The 20873-nt window shown below is 36.1% G+C and overlaps 1 protein-coding gene across 8 annotated transcripts in view; it reads left to right on the forward strand.

Moving 5' to 3' along the window:
* The window catches only part of LOC139807967 (lachesin), a 268286-nt gene that overhangs the window by 151262 nt on the left and 96151 nt on the right, over positions 1 to 20873 (forward strand). The window lies entirely within an intron of this gene.

Raw genomic sequence — 20873 nt, forward strand, 5'->3', positions numbered from 1 at the left:
CGTGAATGAGCTTCAAAACTCTACTGACCTATCTTACGTAGATACAAGCGTAGACTTTTACGATCTCATTGCGCTACAGAAAAGTTTATTCGAGCTCTCGGTGCATACAAGTCGTATTGTTTTCATAATACATGGTATATTATGCCGTTCTTTTTCGTATTAATTTCCCTAGTGTGAGATGTTATAATTAATTTTTTATTATTCCAATTGGTTCTGACAAGAATGTATTTTTTGCGTAAATATAAAAAAAAATACTTGCCCTTTAGTAAAATTTTATAAGACAACTAATATCTTTAACGAACAAACAAGAATTTCTGAATAATAAACATGTGAACATCAAAAAGTATAAATTATACAGATATTTCATAAACTATATATGCCATATGGAATATATTTACTGTATACGAATATTTGAATAATGTTATTCATATAGAATAATATTATTCACAGTTCATGGAACGAGTAAAGAATCTAGTTACATTTCTTTCTTTCATTATCTAGCTTTCGCACAATAAATAATTCAAAAGTTATATTTAAATACAAAGAAATATTAAGTTATATGTGAATATATATGATAATACTTAAATATAAAAAGGGAAATTACGAGGGCATAACAGCTGCTTTGATCCTACAATTTGTCGTCTTCCTGCTCATCTAAGATTCAATGTCCCCAGACGAAATTCCTTTCCGGGAATCGTTCTCTCCTCTACGAGACGTCATCTTATTTGTTCCCTGTACATCGTGCTGAAGATCTTCCGCTTTTTCGTGACGACATGCATGACGGACCGGAAATCGGCAGTACGTTGGTTGGGCCCTGGGAAGCATGCGCTTTCGAAGTCTCGTATCATTTCTAATTCATGTGGTCCTTTCTCCTATTTCGAAAATAGAATAAAATGGGACGGGAATGATCGAGCCAAGCAGGTAACGTCAAAGGAAATTCAAGTTCCGAGACGCGCATACCGAGCGGTATCGTTCGCTGTGCAAATTCAGTATCTTTCCCGATGCAGTTATCGGCAAAAGGATAAGAATGATTCATAAAATTTCTGAATTCCATCTAGAAATAATTATATTGTGTCAGCATTGCTATGCTCTTTTTCCATGCAGATCATATAACGCAAAACTTCCATATTATTATTATTATTGTTATCTCGTACAGCATACTGCGTTTACTTCGCTAATATAGTTTATTAAACATTCCAGTTACCTCAATTAGAAAGTATACGTGATACAGGCAACATGCCGTAACGAAACTTTCCCAAAATGTTAGTTACATCATTACGATTTCATAATCTTCTCGCTACCTCGGAAATCTGCATTTTTCGATGCACCGCGCACCGTGGATGAGACGGAGGCGGAGTAAGCGAGCGATCGCGCAGCAACCACGCGCGGTGTCTCAATGACGAGTGCAACGAAATCGCCGGTACGGCTTATCCGCATGGAAACCGTGGCAGTAGCACCTCCGTGTAGCGCATTGGTGGCGACGAGTTGGCCGGGTATGATGTTTGAGCGCATTTGAATATCAGGAAATGAAGCCTCTTGCCCCATGGGGCGTTCCATGGACGACACCACATAGATGAGAGACACAGGAGTAACGGCACGAGAGGGAGAGAGATAGAGAAAGAAGAGAGAGAGAGAGAGAGAAGGGGGGAGAGAGAGAGATTTGGAAAGAGGTAGGACGGATAGGGATATACTCTGAACGAACTGTGGTAGTGCTATTTGAATAATACTTTGCATTCAAATGCCAGACCTGATAAAAGAAACCGCCCCGCCACTTGAAATATCCCATTACGCGGTATTATCCCTTCGACGTCGGCCGAGACATCGTCGTCGGTCAACTCGATGTCTCATTCGACGTCTTTCATTGTACACGTCATGGCGAAAGTTCCTTAGCCATTGACGAGAGAAGTATACCCTTTTATTGTTTTACTTTCATTTTTTTCATCTTTACTAATTCAACACAATGCGCAATGGCGAAATTATTATTAATTATATGTTAAACGGTTGAAAACAAAGAGCGAATGTCTTCGGTTATTTCTTTAGTATTGATATAGTCTTTGAGAACATTTAAGCTACCACTCGATCAATTAACTCGTAACAATAGTAATTTACGCGCTCATTAGCGTGACATACTAATTACTCCGTAAAGCTACAAAACAGGGCTTATTTTTTTCGAACGGAACAATAGCTATTTCTTCTTCACGATTTTTCGAGTACGATTTCCGAGAACAAGTCTTTCTTTCGTTGGCGAAGAAAGGAAAACTTTTCTGCGAAAATGCAAGAATTCCCTTCAATCCGATAAACGTCTCTCTTTAAGGGATTTCTATTTCGGACTCTTCTCTTTGTGGTCGGTACCCTGATGGTTCGAAGTTCTCTACATTTTCTATATTCATGCGGCGATGGACGGCGAGGTTTCTTCTCATTCTTTTCCGCTTCTGAAATTACTTTTACCCATCCCCGCTGTCCCGTCGTTCAATTCATTTTTATATGAACTTGATTTTCCTTAATGAAGAATGATGCGCGATCACGTATGTCGATAATTGCTATTTTAAAAGCACGTTTTCCTGCTTCTGAAAGCATGTTACACTCTTGAAGTTGACCTATTACAGTCGCGATCGAAACTTCGAACGCCATGTAATAGTAAATTTTTACAAATTGGGTCAATCCGGTCAATCGTCTATACGTCAAGTTACGATACAAATTTAACCCGAATATACTGTCAATAATGCGAACTGCGAAACCGATTCTGTCTTCGAATGGAAATTGGTATTTATTATCGGAAATTTAGTTTAGTCTGTGATACATATTATTATGTATATTTCGGTTTCTTACAGTTTTTTACAGTTAATATGTTCATTGTCTAGTTTTTTTTTTTAAACGGGTTCTCTATGAACAGATTTAAACGCGTAAATAATATCAAATATTATATTGAGCATATTTTAACAGAATGAAAATAGACAATTTTTTTCACGTATCACATTTTCCACATCATATTAGTGACTGTTTGCATATATAATCAAGGTTTTTTGTATTTTTATTACTTTACTTTTAAGAGTGTGTGTTTTACATGTATATTTACTACGGATAAAAAAATATGCTGCGTTTTTACTACACGAGCAGCTATTCTGAAAAGACCGTTCGTCTATTATTAAAGTGTGATAGCACGAGAGTGCCTATTATGCGAGTCGCGTTGAAAAGTTTTGCGAATAGAGAAGCCAGTGCCGTCGGCAATGAGATTCCTCTGAATTTAATGTGCTCCACTCGACAGAGTGACTTTGCTCCTTATTCCCCTCTCTGCCTCACTTCTCATTTTGTGCGATAATTACACCAAATGTATGCGAATCGGAAGCAAGTTTTAATCAAATTTGTTGGTAAGTAGGCCGGATTCGTCTGTTACCTTATTGCGTAATCTAATTTGCTGATGAACGTGAGCTTCTATCGCATTAAAATCTATGATTATTTTCGATTGCTTTTTCCAATATTTTTGATATTTTCAATTTTTTTTTCATTAAATTTTATTATTAATCAAAATCTACACGAATATTGGTTTACACTGCATCGATATGTTCAATATTTGCGAGTAGACAACATCGTTCTTCAATATATTTGATATATCTATAAAATAATAGTGTCACGTGTCATGTGTCATAGGCAGATCTAACTGTGTAAATATCAGCATGTTTGTTTAAATCGTAAAATTTTGGTAAAAATTATTTAATGACATAACATCATGTTGGTTTGTTTCTTTTTTTCCTTCGCAATAGTAAAGAACTATGTTTTCTGAAACTTTGCAAACATGTTCTAAACAATCTTTTTTTTTTACACCTTTTGATAAAAGTTATTTAACAGTTAAACAGATTTGGATCTTCTATCGTGTAGCACATAATAACTCATATAAAACTATTATTAATCGTGAAATAATCGAATAGTAAAGAATGTTTGCATAAAATAACGGAACAATGAAATATAAAGCGACGAAATCTGATTCAATAAATGAAGTTATAATGCGATTATGTCCTCTGAATATCTGACAGTTTTACCGCTTTTATTCTTCTCTTTCATTTCATTCCTTTTTCAGATTTCACTTTTGAAATATTCTCAGATATATTGATAATATATCTTCTCTCTCAGACGTTGCATGATTTTAAGAGCTTTTAAAATTGAACCTAGGTACTTTGACCTGTAAGACTAATTTATGTATTTAATTATTATTTTTCTTATTTGTTGACTGTTAATTATTGTTATTCTCATTTGTTAATTATCACCGGACTTTATGATTTAAGAAAAACTTTCTTACGATAAATTACTGATATAGTAAATTATATTAACTGAATGTTAAATAATTTATTCAAAACAAAAAAGAGAACGTGGATTAACAGTAATGCAGTTTTGAAATTTATTGTAATTGTCAGGATTATAAATATATTTGTAACGTGATATATTTGTAACTTACTGAATTTTGTTTTTCCGAATTTGGCACACAAATAAAATTATCTTAATCTATTGTTAACCCCAATTTCAATGTATTTTTATATAATCCGTTACTTGTTATGTATTTCTGTAATTTGCGCTTCACTTTATTCATTCCTTTTTTGGATTACGTGTGCAATGTGCTCGGTAGTTTATCATTCATAAGCTGGCGTGTATATCCATCCGATATTTCGCGGACGATGGCAATCTATCCATGACAGAACTCTCCATATAGCACCACATGTTTCTCGATTTCCTATTCTGCTTCAGTTTTTTTTTATCCGCTATTGTTGGCATACCATCGTTACGTGCATACTACTGAGCTTCAGATACAGATTAGAAAGCTGGCTTCCAGCAAACCAAAATAAAAACAGGCAAGTTGGAATCGATCTACCTTCACAAAACACAATGTGCACACTTGTGCTTGGAGTTATCCAGATACCTGTTATTTATTACAGAGGTAGTAATTTCATCGAGAAGGTTGCCGCCTGACACAAAATCTTTATCGGAATTAGCAAATATAATTCTAGACGGAGTAGTATGCGTTTCGGAAATGTTATCTTTCTACTTTTGAAATTATGAGAAGATATACAATGCATACTTAGATTTCTTACTTGGATATCTTTTTGTCAAGTATACAGTTTTACTAAAGAAGTTTTACTAAGAAGTATTAAGTATACATTTTTAATCTCATAGCAAGACAACACAGCGATTCACATTTTCGAAGTATGCAATATATTTGTGAAGAAATCTCTCCGTATAATTTCGCTGGGCTCTTTTAACTCGTTTCGAACAGGGCTGATTTAGAGAGCCTTTTTATCAGGATTTCGACGAACTTTGCAATTATTATCCCTACGTTTCTCATCGACGACGTCGTCAAGTCTAAGGCAGTATAAGGCTTTTCAATTGGGCACAGCTGCCGTATGTTACCGAGAAAAAGATTGCAAGATTGACGTGCTGTGTATATATACATATATGTATATTACACATATACATATGCGCGACATGTATCTTACTGAATAGACAGCAATGTTGGCTCCATCGGTAGCAGATGGTTCCGCTATTGACGTATACCTACCTACCAGGCTCACTATACCGTACTCACCAACTCGATTTTTCTTCTTTTCCTTCTCCCTTTCGGTAAGATACGTCGACGATTGCAATATACTTTCCTTAAATTCGAAAGTCCCGGGGGAGAGAGAACCGTTTCGAGACTGGAATCTAATTTTCTTTGTATCTGCGACGCCTCGTGCCGCGTTGTAAAGTTGTTCCACATCAGAAGTGTGTAACATCGACATCCTATCTCTCGATTATTATTTTCTGACGGCATCGGAGTACATCGCGTGTCAAATATGATTGACATACATGTTTTAAATCCGAAGCACAGATTAGAACCGGTACAATATCGATGGGTTTCAATTTTGATGTTTATGTTGATCCGTGACGACGATAAGTGAAAATATAAATATAGTTATTCGATGAACGTCGCATGGCCCTTAATTGCGCGAGGTATTGCGTTCGGCAATTTATTTCTCTCTCTGTCGTTGAGACTTTTTTTTGGAACCTTGTTGTACCGGTGGTAGTTTCGATACACCTATCTGAAATTCGAGAAAGCGGGAAACAGGTCCCGGAATTGGAACTGGTCGCGTATACCTTTCTTAGCGAAATCGCCCGCGCCATTTCATTTGCGCTCTACGTCCTAGCGCAATATTCTCGCAAGGAACGCAAGGAAGATAGCGGGCAACATATAGTCGCAATGTACACGCCAATTTCGAGATAACAGGCCGACCGAATAATTCGACCGGCCACGTGAGACGGCGGAATGAAATTATAATTATAACGTCACGTTTACGGCAAATTTCGCTAGTAATTTATAGAAGCGATATCCTCGTTTCAAGCGATTAGAATTAGAATCTCTTGCAAAATCGATTATTGTAACAATGACAATATGGAAGGCCTAGAATGAAATAATAGCATAAAGAAAAAGAGGAAAAGATTAAGATAAATTGAAAATATCAAATAAAAAGCTTTGAAAGATATTTACAAATAAAATAAGATATAAATGCGTGAATAAATTTATTCTATCATTACATCTCGTAAATCTTTTAAGTACCTATATGTAAGACATCGATGTACGAACTATTTACGTAATAAAATGATAAAATTTGTAATAGCTTTAATTAGAGAACGCGACATATGACATTGATTTGGTTGCAGATATAATACATGATTAATTTGACTTTAATTAGACTTAAACTAGTGTAGTTGCTATTTTAATATAATTAAACGCAATATTATCTTTCCAGGAATAATAATATACAGTCGTAAAAATAAAATTTTTACTTAACATATATAATTTTGTTTAAGTTTTTATTAGTTGACCTTTTCGATATTTTCTTGTAAGTAAGCGCATTTCAGCTTAATTTAATATTATTGAAATAATATTATTTATTGAAATAACAAACATTAATATTAAATAGAGACACAGTAATACTGCTCTGTTACCTATTTTAATACTGAAGAGGGTTTTGCTGTAATTTAGTGGGACAATTGTTCGAGCATATGTGATATGCATGAAAACGGTATGATTTTATAAAGTCATCATATACGTGAAGCTACGAACTGTTATAGAACCGCAAGTCAATTCCGGAGTAATACATTCAGAGACTCCAATTTAAAAATCGAAACGACGGAATAGAATCCAAATTGCTTCGGCCCGGTTGTGATAAAAAATACATTCGATATTGAGTATATAGCGCATACGGACGGTGCGCGCTATATGTACGTAAGTAACGGGATTTGATATAAAAAAAGCTGAAGCAACACGGATAATATTCATTAGATCTCTCCTCCTCTCGCCGGTAACTGAAATCCGCGCGGCTACGCAGAATGATCTTTCGGGGTATAATTAATGCGTCATATTTATTCATCCCTCTTTTGCATGTAAATGCCTGTCATTTACATCACTGACTAATTGCAATTATATCGTAACGTGGTTGCAAACAGTGTAAAAGCATCAATTCCACCGAGAATACACAAGGCACAAGGCACATCGTATCCATGCGGCGCAGTTCGCGCGTAGAAACTAATACAGTAAACTCAGACTATTCCCCGTCTATCTCATCCTAACTTTGGTGTTTGTCCTCAAAACTCGTTGTCGTATCGGTTCAATGTAAAGTTAAGCATCGTCAGAAGGTGGCGTATGGAAGTTTCGGCGAAGCCGTCACGCGGCATCAAATATTCCCGAATACGAGGAAAAAAAAAGAGTGGTACGTACTCCGTGATTGATGGGCTTCAGGAATTAATGTGCCATATACGAACGGGGGGAGAAGCTAAAACGCGTATGGAAACGTGACACATTTACGTCATGTCGAATGAGTAATGTGTCTATTTCCACATTGTTTGGCTTGCATTCTGCATTAAAGTCAGATCGACTAAAATGACTTTATTAACACTGGATGAATGTGGACGAAATAAGATATCAATTGTTTATAACTCTAATAGTAACGGATGAAATTAAACTTCAACAAGTAATTTTGTATAATTTTGAATTACAATCTTTTTCAGATGCATCTAATTGCAATTAAATGTCCCACAATTTTTTCGTCTAACATATTATAGTATAAAGAAAATATTCTTGATACTATTATTTGTTTAATAGCGCACCGGTTATCTTTATAATTCCTTTATTAAAAGAAAAGTTAGTCTTAATGATTGTATACGTAATAAATACATCGTGTTGATTTTAATTTTAAAATAATGCAACACCACACTATTTCACATTTTAGAGAACGTGACGTGATCAACTGTCATAACGATAAATTACATAACAAATTATGTGCCATTGATGTGCCACATGATGTTCTCAGAAAAATTAACTTTAGAATACGATATTCTTATTTAAAATGAGCGGAAAGAAAATAACAGCCATATACTCTTCTCGCAAAAACTGCTTGCCTGGCTGGTCGATGGGCGCCAACGTTTGTCCGAAATATGAGGGGGTGTTTAGGGACCACCCAGTATTCCCACTCCAATTCAAGTAATGGAGTCTGAAACATTCCTCTCACACCCCTTTCTGTCCAACATCTCTCTTCCCTCTGCGCTTCTCTCCATCCTGGATGAGCATGCCTCGACGGTCCGAGCCGCCTATTGCTGTCTTACGTTTGCCGCTTTCGATATAAATATCCTGTCGAAGTTAGGAATTAGCGAACAAGTGCGTTTTACAAATTCTACGAGTTGTTACACACCGATTTATAATAAAACTCGTTTTAACACATGTTGAATATTAATGAACGGTTTCAATAATCTTGACAAATGATCGTTAACCGGCTAAAAAACTGAGGATCGCGTGATTAATTTAAAATACGTGTCCGGTCTGGATGCATTTATATTTAGGTACACGGAAAGACAATTATTTTGTTGGTGAAGCAAAATTATTTTCAGATCTGTAACTAGCTAAATTTTTAGATATTTCAGCAAAACCGTTCTTTCCGGCGTAGGTTGGCTTCAATCAACAGATTCTTCTGTGCATTTATAGCACCACCGGAAATATTATTTCGTTTCGAATAAATATATCTCATTTCCACAACGCCCCTGATATTATTTATCAATATAATTACAATACGTCCAATATATCTACCGATATTTATTTAGTTATAGAATATTGTTTATATTTCATGTTTATATCTGTTTTTACTATTTTTATTTGATTCAATGCAGGAAGAATTTTTAAGCAAATAATTTGGACAGCTTATTTTTAACTATTGTGGAAATGAGAATTGGCTTTATTGTACGTAAATATACTTTCTGTTTAACCCTTAACTAGCACACGTTCGCGATCGAACGTTATCTGCACACGGAGTGTTGTACACTTTGAACGTTGGGTACGGCGAAATGGAGGCTCCAATAGGCTTGAAAAAAATCAAGTACATACATTAAACACTGGAAAATGATACCCATTAGCCTAAATTATGAAATTTTTAGTTTTGAGGCTTCAAAAAAATTCTTGAAATAAATTTATGAAAAAAAATTGTTATTAATTAATTTTATGCGAAATAGATTAACCGACCGAGAAAGATGCCTAAACTTGACGAAATTCGTTTTGGGGTGTTTGACACCCCGCGTGCTAGTTAAGGGTTAATTTATTTGGAGGGGTAAAAACCACAGTGGTGTAAATCGAATTTTTAAAAATATTTTCTCGTGTGCATAGATGCAATCTGTACAATATATAAATTGCATCTATGCACACACGAAAAAATATTTTTAAAAATTTGACTTACACTACTGTGGGGGGGTTTTACCCCTCCATATGTATAATATTTATAGTCTTTGATACGCTTTATCTTTCAACATATTTCTAAATAACGCGCACTAAATTTATTTCTATTATAATGAAGTTTTCGTAAATATGACACGAAAGTAACAGACATCCTTTCAGGCAACTCATTAATGCATTATAGCAAGGACGGAAGTCGATTTTATGTGTCATGTTTATTGAAATACAATCCTTGTATCTGACTGACGATTAGGTATACGTATTTTAAAATAAATTTGCTTTATAAATCAATAGGTGAGAAATATCATCATGTATTATATTTTATATTCTGTATTTTTATACGCTTAATGTAATATTTTCATTATAGAAAAATTTACTTTATAAAAATATACGCCTGACATACAAGATACATTTATATATATATTTCCCAGTTTCTGCATAAAATATACACGAGGCAGTTTTTTTATTCAAACCAATGAGATATTATAAACATTTGTATTTAATTTATCATGCTTTTTCAAGAAAAGTCTGTTGTGGAAATATTACGATACTGATTATACATAATGATTATTAATATTTTACTAGAACCTCATCAATAAATTTGTTTATTTTATAAACAAATTTGACAAAATTGACTCTACTGAATAATCGAATCTTCTTATAGATCTTTATTTAATGCAGGGAATGGTTAGTTGATTATTATACGATTTATTCCTGCCCGCTTGAGGGACAAGTTCGCCAGGCATAGTTCAGTCGGCCGGAAATTTGATTAACGCGGCTTACGTTCTTAGCATCTGAACGCCGAAATTTCTGCCAACGGTGCGATAACGGTAGTTGTATTTTCTGAAAGTTTTGGCTACCTACTCAAGTAATCCTCTTCTTAGGATACCAGTACAATTTGAGCAGAATATTTTAGAAGATGAAATTGTTTCAAGTATATTTAAATCCTTTTAAGCAAGTTTTGAGATATTACAAATAATGGTCTCGACTGCGCTAATAATCATCATAAATTGTGTAAGGCGAAAGTGCAGTGATATTTGAAGGTGCTTCACTGGCGTATTACGCGCGGAGTATTTGAGAGAAATATCCTTGGGATTTTCTTATTATGAAGTATCCAATCTGCGCTATCATAAAAGTCCACTGGCGACTTCCCTCCACGTAATAATCGATTTTACACACACGTACACACATACACGCGTGCGCGCGCGCGCATATCTCCGGCATATAAAATTCTAATCTACCGCAAAGTCGACGTAATGATGAACGTCGCTGATACGCCGTAAAGGACGAACGCGTTTGTAAAGAGGAGGGGGATAAAATCGATAAGGATCGTCGAATAAATATAAAGGACCTCGAATCTTTCCGGCTACCCGGTAAAAACGTACCGCGTCTTACGTATCCGAGCCAATGCGAGTCGATTGAGATCGCTAGATGAATAAGAGCGCCAAATCCTCAAGTCGTCCAGAAGAAATACAGCGCGAGCTCACAACCGGAGCTTGCGAAGATCGTAGACGACTATCGACTATACTTTCTCTCTCTCTCTCTCTCTCTCTCTCTCTCTCTCTCTCTCTCTCTTTCTCTCTCTCTCCCTCTCCCCTTTTCCCTCCCTCCCCCTCTCCTTCTCTCTTTTACTCGCGATGTCTGTGAATTTCGAATAGATACTGAAATTGATACAGAGTGAAAGAGTTTCTATTGATAACGCCGCCACGCACATTCAGAGCTATCATAACTGGAAATCCTTCGTGATTGCGGCGGATATATAAAGGATATGTCTGTGCTTCGCCGAAGTAAACTACAAATTCGAGGATAAATCGACCGATCATAATGCTGTAATGCTGCCTCGTATGTAAACCTGAAAATGTGATGTTTACATCAAAAGATATAAAAGATATACCCTAGAGAATATTTGCGCGCAATAATGCTATATTCTGATTGTTTAAATAATTAATTAACAACGGCAAATATACGGCAGTATTAATTATTTGTGCAATGACGTTATTAAATAAAATAATTACGCGATATTGATAAACTATTTTGTTTTATGTTGGAATAATTTTGGCAGAAATATGTAATGAATCTTGTGCACAATTTGTCATTGTAGAATTCGTTAGTAAGTATATATCTGTGCCACTTTTTCTGGTTTCTTTCAAAACTGTTCCATTTATAACTAGCACGTGTATCGATTCCTTCACGGAAAATGTCCGAATCGATGAGCGTCGAGCGACGTCAAATTACGGTTGATGTTTATCAGTAGACGAGCGACGCGACGGGATGCTCTCCCCGGAGAAACATAGCCGCGTCTGGATTGAATTTCCCACGGACGCGTACGTATCTCTGATCTCTGCACATGCACCCTCGCGTATACGTACGCGAAAGAGTCTGTAACGTACAGCCCGACCGAAGTGGCGGGTTGCTCAGTCGCGCGTTGGTTTAATGCTCTATAAATCGTGCCCGCAAAGTGCTGGTCCAGCTCACCGACACGGTCACGGTCGGTCGTGGCACTGACTGTACGGGCGTAGATACCACGGCGCGCCTTAAGAAAACGCGTGTGCGAACGTGCGAGTCTGCAGTTGCACTTGTACGTCGATCTCGCGGGGATATACCACCGGGGGCACCGTCGCGTACGCACGAGAGTTTATCAGCTCGACACTCGCGAGCGTGTGCACTCGCGTGCACGCACTTGTATGTGTGGGAGTTACACACGCGCGTCCGAGCTTACATAATTAATCCCGCGTGAGACTGCACGGGGACGTACCGCGCTAATTACCCGCTTCGCGCTCGACCGCCTTTCGCGCGTATATGCCAACACGTGTGCACTCATGGACACGCAAATAACAGTCGTACTTATATATATGTATTGTGTATATATATATATATATATATATATATATATATATATATATATGTAGTTACCACACAGAGACCGCGAATATATATTTTAATCGCGTATAATCAACTTCGAAACTAAACAAGAAGATAGGTTGAATACGAGGTGTGTTCACCTCGCTTTTAATTCACAAAATCAGATGTTTAATTTTATAAGTTACAATTTTATATTTCCTATGTTTTTAATTTTACGCATATCCATGAAATTTTTACAATTTGCACGAGTTATTTGATCGGGTACGATTACCACACTACAACACGTGTCACGATTATTGAAAAGCAGAGGAACGCTAGATTTATGCAATGTATGTTAAATTATATGATCGTGAGTTTATAGCCGCTCTTAAAACAAACGCATAAAGCGAATTGATAACGCGACAAGCTGACTTAAACTTCTTTACCAAAATACATATTACGACTTTTACGATTATTACTACGGATGTTACGAAGAAAAACAATAATTTATTCAGTGCATCTATATTTTAAGTTGTAATTTTTTGTTTTTTTTTTTACTTTTATTCATGATCGCAATACTCTTTAAATAATATGTTTCTAACACGTGCACGTGTGCAATGAATTATTAAAAGGATCAAAGGGGGCATCATTATTGAATTTTTAAAGAGTAAGAAAGGGAGAGAAGAATGCTTCACTTTTTTACGAGATGATAAATAGATTTTAAAATTTTAATAATGATACCTATAAAGAGCAACCAAGAAAAGCCAATTCACAGATGTGTGAGACAGATAAGGTTTTGCTTCGCTATCGATATCCTTATTGCAAAGAGAAGGAATACCTCCTCTTGAGGTATGCAGTCATTGAAGGTGAACGAGCTGGGAGAAACGATACCGACTGAGCTTCACTGACCCGTGTAACGTCCAGACAGCCTCCCTCTATCTGTACTTTACAATCGAGGGTTTTATTGAAATCTCCCCGTTCTCTCTCCCTATATAAACTCCAAGAGACATTTTTATCTGTCGGATAAATTCTCCCAGGTCCTCGGTACGTCTCCCGGCACCGCGGGAAAGAGCGGTAAAGAATCTCCTCAAGGGGGTGGGGCGTCGGTCCGGACGGCCCGCGGGGGATGATAGAAAGACCGACGCCAGTTTTGCACTCGAGGAGGAATTATTGGCGAGATATGAAGGGGCCAAAGTTACCGCTGATAAACCTCGAGCATACGTTTGGAAATCGTATATGAACATTTTCCACAGAATTTATGCGCGCGGCCCACCTGATTCTTTGATCATTTCTCTCGAGCTTGTTCGAATAATTTATCGATCGTCCTCAATGTATGTGATTTCGACCTTAATATATTTCAGAAACTTTATTACGATATTGACAATATAATGGTGTATCGCGATTGCGATAATGGAATCAATACTTTAGCTCTATTAGCTGTTAAAAGAAAAGAGAAAATAATCTAATAAAGAACTTTTCTTGCTTCTAGTTTTATTTAATTAATTATTTCTTTCTTATATTTCACTATTATATCAAATTACGTTTATATCACACTGTATTTTTGCGAGACAAAAAGCGTTTAAAATTGAATTTTCCTCTCACTGCTGGAAATTTTTATCTTTTATGATAAATAGATTTAATTTATCTGTTCTGGTACAAAGCAATAAATTTAGCGAAATGTATCTAATATTTGAAAAGAAATTTGTATTGAAAATATATTTTAAATTTAAACAATGGAATATAAATTATTGGATCCGCCAGTGTGTAGATAAAAATAATCGAGATTAAGCGACCCAACTGGCCAATTTCTATTTATTCGTCTCACAACGTTTCGACCCCGATTGGGTCCTTCTCAAGTGAGATTATACATAATTACGCAACAATAAATCATGCGTCGCAAGACGTTGCGCCCAAACCACATCATGCGAACGCCACGCTAGAACGAATAAAATGTCAATATAAGTATATGTCAGATATAAATTATGAAAAAGTGGGAGAAGTCTCTGAGAGTCTCAGAAACTTGTTATTTTATTATTTTATTCTTTTGACGCACTTAACATGTAAGTTCTCACGATGTACTTGCGATATGTCTCCCACTTTTTCATAATTTATATCTGACATACTTATATTAACATTTTATTCGTTCTAGCGTGGCGTTCGCATGATGTGGTTTGGGCTCAACGTCTTGCGACGCATGATTTTTTTGTTGCGTAATTATGTATAATCTCACTTGAGAAGGACCCAATCGGAGTCGAAACGTTGTGAGACGAATAAATAGAAAGTGGCCAGTTGGGTCGCTTAATCTCGATTATTTTAAATTTACATCATGTTTTGCATAAAGTTTTACTTAATATTAAAAATATGAAGCTTATTAAACAATATACGAGTTATTTTATATATTTATCAATTACATCATGAAAAGTACATTTTGTAACGAATATTTTGTCATATATAAACTTCTATTATGAGAGCAAATTCTCTACATCTATTATCTAATACGCATAAAATATTTTGCAATTAATCTTATAATATTATTAATACGAATGTGATAATGTTAGCTATTGCAGAAATGATTCAAGAATCCCTCCTGAAGCGACCTATTTAAGCAAAGCGAAAATTTCATAACGCAATTAATGTTATCTCGATATCTCGTTTCTCCTGGCGTCGATATCAAGTGCAGATTTCTATTTTCGTCGCACCTCTGTGTCACGAGCGCAAATAACGTTTCCAAAGGAACGGATCGATCCCCGAGATGTCAGCGACTTGGCGCAAGGTATCGGCTAAAGTGTCTCCTATCTGTTGCAGATGCAACTCGTAGGACGCGCACGTCGTCGGGATGCAGACACGTCGTATCCTCGAAAGCTTCTGCTACTGGCAATTTCGCAAATGTGCGAAGACGCGTCGTGAACGACTCACTGTCACTCTCCTTCCTCTTCATCTATTACTCGTCTGTTCCGCAAGCTCATTCTTTATTCTAAATACCCATTAACAAGTCCCATCTAGCAAGTCGAATTAAATCTTGCTCAAACCGTCATGTATATGAAGTGAGTCGTAACGCGTTGCGTCCTTTCGGATTAATTGCAAAATCCTCTGTGATTAAAAAATTTTTTAAAATAATTTATGTACTTATGGTCTAAATCTTCAAGTATTTTATTTTAGATTTTTCGATTACGTAAACATTTCAAGATTTGTTATATAAAAATCTATTTTTTCTTCGACTTCTGTCACTATACAACGTCAAGGATAATCACAAATAGCAAGCTAATGCAGTCTGATTAAAATGATTCCTCTGCTAATACCGTATGCAAACCGATACGCATAATTTTCCAATATATATTGTATAAATTCGAGGTATGTTTAGGCTCGGCGAAATAAAACGCGACGTATGCGAATGCGTGTGCTGTCGCGCTTACGCGAAATTGGGAACACGCGGAACCGAGAAATTTTCAGCATTTATGCGCAAATTCAATTCGGAACTAACGCACGTGGGGACTATAAATATCAATTTGCCCGAAATATTCAGTGTGATATACAACTTCGGCACGCGCACAACAGACAACGCGCCGCGAGAGAGTTGCGTGCTGAATTTATAAAGTTTACTGCCCCGTCTTCGTGCGCGGCATAATGCCTGACTGAAGATGTTGCAGTTTATCTGCACCGACGCAATATTGAAGTTAACAATGTTTTTAAGATGCCTTCCGCGCTGGCTTTAGCGCGCCAAGCTTGTTTCAGCGCCATTTTTATCCATATCGATGTAAATTTAACTGTTTATTTATTAGTAACATCCAATGCAACAACATTTATAGTTTCATAGGATTCGACGACAATAAGGATAATTATGCAATGCCATCAGCACTATCAGCAGTGAGATATACCAAATCAATTTGCATCCTGAGAAATAATTTCGGACTCGCGCTCACATATATGCACCATGGGAGACCCATTACGCGTTTATATCGTTATCGTTAGACTCGAATATTCGCGAAACAGCAACGCGTGCCGGTTGCAATCCAGCCAGGCTTAATAATTTGATTAATTGCAATGGATACGCGCGTATCCCGTTTCTCCTACTGTTTAATTTTGAATCAATTCTCCGATGTATGCGGGGATTATCGCACTGAGTCGTATAGAAGGTTCCGTTGCTCTTATCGCTGAATTTTGCCTCACGTCTTCGTTCAGCAAACGGAAGTTTAGATAAGATTTATCTTTAGTAAATACTTACGTGGCTATTCTTATCGTATCGTATTTTCAAGCACCTTTTTAACAATGTGTCATTATGTTGAACCAATCTTTAGGTCCAAGGTCTAACGAATAACTTATGATATATTTATACTGTTATATAAAATTTTATATATAGGTCTAACGATCTTTTCGACATTTGCATTATCTTTGCTATATTAACATATACATATTAAAATAGTGGAAATTGAGACATTTTCTTTTAATATTAAATTGATGTAATCAATATTTCTTAATAATTTGATAATATCTGTATAAATATTATATCGATATTATTTTTAAAGTTATAATTTATAATATATAATTGGATATTTTGTTAAAGAATGTTCCGATAACTGCTCTAATCGATTCTACATATAGATCTAAATAGGATAAAATATTTGATCGATAGTTCAAGCGATGTAAGGTATAGATAGCACTGCTTCTCAATAACTATATTCGAATTCTATGAATAGGATTCGACTGAAAAAAATCAAATTTCTGATAGTATTTCCGTTTGCGCTCATATATGCAAATAATGTCTCAAACACGCTATCTTTGTTGAACCGGAAACGGAGGCAGAACTGTGAGTTGCGGCAGACTGTGAAGGACATCTATAATTCAGGTTACGAGTGTGGAGCGGCAGAATCGGGAAATAGCCGGAGCAGTCTCGGGAAAAGAAGGAAGAGGTAGAAGATAAACTCGGTATAAAAGAGAGAATGGGTACAGAGAAATGGCGAGAGGGTATCGCGCAAGAAAGAAAGCAAGATGGAAACTAAGGACGAAAGAGAGGAAGCGGAGGAAGGGAGCGCGAGCGCCAGTACCGTTCGGAGGTCCAAGTGCGTCTGAGAGGCCAGTAATTTCTTTTTATATCCATCCGACTCGATTCGAGCCGTTGCTTTTCCACTTTCAACCCTCGTATTTATCGCTCACGGCGTTAACACTTTGCCGGGGATTGCGCGACGGAATTTCTTCGTCATGAAAGATCGGAAACAAAGTTTTGCTCGCGAAAACGACTCGTCCGTGTGTATTGTTATCGTTTAACATGTTTAAATTAGAATAAAGAGCATATTTCGGATCAGATTCTAATGCGGATCAGTGCAAATTTGAAATGCCGACTGTATTTGTCATGTGGATTTTTTTTTGCTATCGTCTATGGCTATCCCTTATAGCTCTAGATAATCAGTGAAAAAAATCCACATATGATAGGTACAGTTGGCTAGACAGGCATTTTTTTGCTGATCCGAATTAGGATCTGATCTGAAATATGCACTTTACCCTATATTTGGATTGAAAACGAGGTTATTTGCCAACTATGTCGCCGTTTTTGTTCTATTAAAGACAATAATTAATGCAATGTTTACTTTAGTCTCGAAATCTAGACAGGCGAATTAAGACTGCTTGTATATCACAAAATTGCATAAAAATTTATCACATTATAACATTGTTATCTGTCGAACGGTAGGATTTTGTGTGAATATTAATGATGAGTGATACCGTCAAATGAAATAACGTGTTTGGGGAATAGCGTTATGTATAGACGTATACCATTAAATCACAACGTGATGATGTATTGTCTTCTCGATGATCTGTAAATAAATATAACGCGATCGAATAGCCATCATTAATCAATGATGTGCCGTTTTTGCCCGCTTTTTGCCGTTATATCCTAATTATGTTACACACGAGCGAGCTGCATAAAGTGACTGCAATCCATAATTATTGCGGCCGTATCATCGCACTCACTTAATTGCTGGCGTTTTATCCCGTAATATATTAATGCGAATAAAATTGACGATTGCATCCGAAATTTGTATAATAATAACCACCCAATGCAAATTTGCAATGCGTACTTTTCATTCGAAATTATATGGCAAGATTCAGATTACGCATTAATATGTATCAACTAAACCTTTTCATTTCAAATTGATGATTTCGTTTACAAACAAAATTTGCAATATTTGCAAGAGTACATATCAAGAAACCGTATAAGTATACGTTATAAAATACTCATACAATATAATACTGGATAAATGGATTATGTAGGAAAATAAATGAAGGAATTCCGGATCAATCAAACAAATAGATGTTAAATGAGATGACATACATTATCGTAAAATCTATTCGCTTCGTAGCGGAAGCACGAGAAATGGCGTATATGAGGCAGTAATTGTATAATAATTCAAATATATTTGCGTGCCGCGGCTGTAACCTACAAAGCTGCGTTTAAACTATTTATGCAATAATTTAAAAAAAGTCAAAACACGCAATGAGAAGGACAAAGCGTTGAGTATTTCATTACTTTGTGCAAATATTGTGCAAAATATGCCAATATGAAATTTAATCGCGTGATGTGCTCTTTATCCCGTGGCTGCTTGTTCGTTCTAATAAGCAATATCGGAAGCCAAACATTATCCGACGTTTGATCATTGCTGACGCGGATTTTACGGTCCGACATAATGCAGCAATTTCTATTTTCCTATGATGCATATCGTACTACGCGCCGAATAGCCGTATGATGTGCATTGTCAAATAACGGTGGAGCTTGCATACAATCAATCAATCACTGCGGTTGTGCGCATAACGGGGAACAATCTCATCTCATTTCTATTCCTAATATCGTGCACGTAAATCCAGCCCAAATTAAATAGAAATTGCTATATGCATCTTGTATTGAGTGTTGCATTTTCATCGACTCGGATAAGCATATAAATCATTTTCACGCGTCTGTAGTATATACCTACTCTATACTGAATCTGATACTACGAAATTCTATTGGTTTCGATGTCTGATTTGAACGGTCGAATTTGATCGTGTGTATCGCGTGATCTGATGAAGATTATCGTATCTATACTTACTACACTGTATAAATGTACGATGAAAGAGAGAGTGCGAGAGGAACAGACTACGAGTTTACGGTACCAGCGACAAGAAATTGCCGCCACGATGAACTTTGAGAAGGACTTTGAGGTTGTTACAACCTACTGAAATGGTTGTTCGACGCTCGAAGTTGTACCCAAGTAGTACTTTTACAATGCGAGAGCTGGTGCCGTGGCGTGTAACCGTCTAGCGAGCGCGGTGCGGTGTACTTGTACGTAGTACTTTCGCGATTCTCGTAACTTTAACACAACTATCATTGGTAATATCTATCTCGGTAACTTGCGACATCTTGGTCCGGTTTATTGCAATTCGATTGCTTATCGTGCAGGCGGACGTACAAAGGAAGTGAAGTTTCCTTCGTTAGGGGTCCCCCGCATAAGTCTGAAATGACTCGCCGGAGGCATGTCGCTTGTCTGATAGAATTTTATGAAGAGTTTTCTCTCCTTTTCCCTTTAACACATGGGATCGTGCTTTGATATCCGTGCGCAGATTTATGTGTAAAATAATATGTGCTTTTATATAATGATCACGGAAAGAGAATATTATAAACCGTAAAGCGGGTATATCAACTTGCCGTAATAAAAATAAAATAATAAAACAGTAAAATGATAATAAAATGACGTTTTGAAATAAAACCTAGATATACGATACGTTTTTTTTATCGAGATGAATTATCTAATTTTACAGAATACATTTTAATACTATTCGCATTAAAAATTCGATAATGATACAAACGTGCTATTTTGCTGTATGTACAATATATCGCTGGAGAAATATTGTTGAAACTTTAGTGTCAAAGTAACTATAACAGGAAGAATGAAATTGGATATAATAGATCGCAATTTAATTGGACGCTATACATGAAGACAGAAACTAAGAATAGAAGCTTTTTTCATTAGTTGAAGAAAGAAACTCGAACATCAAGAGTGAGCCTGTTTAATCTCGTTATTTCTCAGTAAAGTTTTTTTTATTTTTCCGAGTACAGACCATCTTTCATACAAATTGTCAAGTAACCAATCAAGATATTTATGACCATGGATTAATAAGTGAAGGAATATTGGTCAAAGTTTGTTTTTAAAACTAAAAAACTGGAATGCTAAAAAATGTCTTTATAATGGCAATGTTTTTATGTCGACATGTAAAAAATCTCGAAGCTGAAACATTTTGAATTAATTACATATATGTGGTCGTT

The sequence above is a fragment of the Temnothorax longispinosus genome, chromosome 2 (assembly GCF_030848805.1).
Source record: "Temnothorax longispinosus isolate EJ_2023e chromosome 2, Tlon_JGU_v1, whole genome shotgun sequence".
NCBI lineage: Eukaryota > Metazoa > Arthropoda > Insecta > Hymenoptera > Formicidae > Temnothorax > Temnothorax longispinosus.